The 3,233-nt window shown below is 37.2% G+C and overlaps 1 non-coding gene across 1 annotated transcript; it reads left to right on the plus strand.

Annotated features, from left to right (window-relative positions):
• The first annotated feature begins 2,893 nt into the window (after positions 1-2,893).
• On the plus strand, positions 2,894-2,966 carry Trnat-agu (transfer RNA threonine (anticodon AGU)). Its single transcript has one exon. It is a non-coding gene; the product is annotated as a tRNA-Thr (tRNA).
• Positions 2,967-3,233: the final 267 nt, after the last annotated feature.

The following is a 3,233-nucleotide window of genomic DNA, read 5'->3' on the forward strand; positions in this document are numbered from 1 at the left end:
TCTTCCTAACATTTAACTCTAGATTTGATGTTAACAGTTTTTTTTCCAGAAATACTTTTCTTACCGTTGCCAGTCCATATTTCATGTGCTCCGACTTTGGCCATCATCAGTTATTTTACTGTCTAAATATCAAAACTCATGAAATAATTTCAGTGTCCTAATTGAATATCCTCGATATTGCTGGACATTTAACTTGACTACATTCCATTATCCTTGTTTTGCTTTTGTTGATGTTCATCTTATACCCTTCTTTCAAGATACTGTCTATTGTGTTCAGCTGCTCTTTCAAGTCTTTTGTTGTCTCTGACAGAATTACAATGCCAACAGCACACCGCAAAGATTTTATTTCCTCTCTCTGGGTTTTACTAACTTTTCCAAACTTTTCTTTGTTTCCTTTACTGCTGGCTCAATGTGCAAACTGAATAACATCAAGATTAGGCTACAACCTTGTCTCATGCACTTCTCAGCTGCAATTTCCCTTTCATGCCCCTTGAATCTTATACAACTGCCATCTGGCTTCTGTATGAGCTGTAAATAACCTTTTGCTTCTGTATTTTATCCCTGCTACCTTAAGAATTTCAAAGAGTTTCCAGTTGATATTGTCAAAAGTTTCCTCTGAACCTACAAAAGCTATAAATGTAGGTTTGCCTTTCCTTGACAGATCTTCTGAGATAAGTTGTCAGGTCAGTATTTCTTCAGAATCCAATCTGATCTTCCCCGAGGACAGCTTCAACCAGTTTTTCCATTCTTCTGTAAATGATTTGTGTTAGTATTTTGCTATTGTGACTTCTTAAACTGAAAGTTTGATAAAATTCACATCTGTCTGAAGTCTAATGGGTTTGCACCTGTTTTATACATCTTACATATTATGCGGAATAGTTTTGTCATGGCTGCCTCTCCCAAGGATCTAAATAATTCTGCAGGAATGTCATCTTCTCTTGGTACTTGTTTCCACTGAGGTGTTTTGTTGCTTTGTGAAATTATTCGCACAGTATCATATCAGCCGTCAAACATTCATCCTCTTCACCTTTTATATTAGAAATGAAGAAATTCCTCTAGCTGTATTTAAGATGTCGATTTTATTTTGGCAACTAGTTTCAACGTTGTAACAACCTCATCTTCAGGCTCATACACTCGTTGACATCAACTGTGTGCAGCTGATATTAGAAGTCATTGGTTAGATACAGACGTGGTTAGTAACTAAACACCTTCCACATAGAGCATGTCCGTATCTCACCAATGATTTCTGGTGTCAGCTGCACGCAGTTGACGTCAACAAATGTATGGGCCTGAAGATGTCATTGTTACAACGTTGAAACTAGTTGGCAAAATATAATCGACACCTTAAATACAGCTGGAGGAATTTCTTCGTTTTTAATATAAATTTATACCAGCTGACGTCCCACTGTCCTCCATTTCAACTACCTTTTGTTCCCTCAAATTTGTTTCCCTTATGTAGATCCTCTCCACTTCCCTTCAACCTTTCGCTTCTGCTTCTTTATTTAGTGTTGGCTTGCTGTCTGAGCTCTTGATATTCATACAGCTGCTCTTCCTTCCTCTAAAGATCTCTTTAATTTTTCTATCTTTCCCCTAGATATGCGTACTTTTACAGCCTTGCATCTGTCATCTAGACATTACTACTTAGCTATTTTGTATCTCATGTCAGTCTCGTTTTTTAGAGATCTATATTCCATTTCATCTGCATCATTTGCTGCATTTTCATATTTTCTCCATATATTAAATTTTGGGGTAACTCTTCCCATTCTAAAAGGATATTTTTGGCTCACAAACGGGCGGTTCGGGCATTAAGTGGTGTAAGTTCATGAGCCTCTTGTCGAACCCTGTTCACAAGTCTAGGTATTTTGACATTGACCTCTCAATATATATATTCCTTACTGTCATTTATTGTTAACAATATTAGCTTATTCCCAAGACTAAGCAGCTTTCACTCAGTTAATACCCGCCAGAGATCAAACCTGTATTTGGATCGAACTTCCTTAACTCTTGTGCAGAAAAGTGTGCAGTATACTGTTGCATCCATTTTCAATAAGCCACCACTTGAATTCAAAAATCTTAGCAATAATCCATGCACTTCCAAGTTGTAACTGAAGAGTTTCCTCTTGGATCACTCCTATTCTGTTGAGGAGTTCCGTGAAAAATTAAGCTGATTCTTGTTGTATTGCTAATTGCATTTACTTAAACTTATGGATTGACTTTTCTTGGGTTCATAAACATTTTATTTTTATCTGTAATTACTTTTATGTTGTAATTTCATGTACTGACATTTTCCATGACCTTGGAGGTTTGCTCCTCAATTTGGTCCTACGGAACTTGATGTGTAAATAAATAAAAATAACATAAATTAGTTACATTCAAAATCTCATTTGTTTTCCATGAATTTCACTAGGCCTTGTCTTTCTATCCACGTGATCCTCTGCTGCCTTCACTATTTCATCTCTGAGTGATCATTCATCTTCTATTGTATTCCTTTCTCCTATTTCAGTCACCCTTTGCATGATCCTCCTCCTGAAATTCTCAGCAACCTGTGTTTCCTTCAATTCATCCAGGTCTCTTCTCCCTAAATCCCTATCTTTTTGCACTTTCTTCAGTTTTAATCTGCATTTCATTTTGAGTAAATTATGCTCATGATCCAGATATGTCCCCAGAAATATCTGGTTTTGGAATTGTGTCCAAAAGAACAGACACCACATATATTATTAAGATGAGGCTGACCAGTGGTCCCTTCAGCGCAGATGCATGTCACGCTTGAACTCACAGGAATCGGTGAAACGCTGTGAGTAATCAGGACAATGGCTAGGGGCACTACATCGCTAGTGTGTGGATAAGTTGAGAATTTGGATGTAATGGTCAGTACAGTTTTGATGACCACTGTGTCCGGATAGCTTAGTGGTCAGAGCGTCTGCCTAGTGAGCATGAGACCCTGGTTCAAATCCTGGTCCTGCACAAATTTTCAACTTTCCCCATTGATATAAATCAGTGTCCACTATCAGCTAAAAGTCATTAATTCCTTTGTGTCTTGATTGTTCAAGTGTTTTCAAAAACTGGAAAAACATGGAAGTGCTCTTGGAGAGTATTTTGTAAAGTTATGACAGTTGTATTGTAAATAAAAGCTTTTCCTAATTTCTGCTAAAGACTTTTGACATAACACTCGTATTCTGGGGTAACATGTAGTCGAGGAAAAAAGTGTTTGTTGGTCAGAAAAGTGAATTAAG

The sequence above is a fragment of the Schistocerca nitens genome, chromosome 1 (genome assembly GCF_023898315.1).
Source record: "Schistocerca nitens isolate TAMUIC-IGC-003100 chromosome 1, iqSchNite1.1, whole genome shotgun sequence".
Classification (NCBI taxonomy): domain Eukaryota; kingdom Metazoa; phylum Arthropoda; class Insecta; order Orthoptera; family Acrididae; genus Schistocerca; species Schistocerca nitens.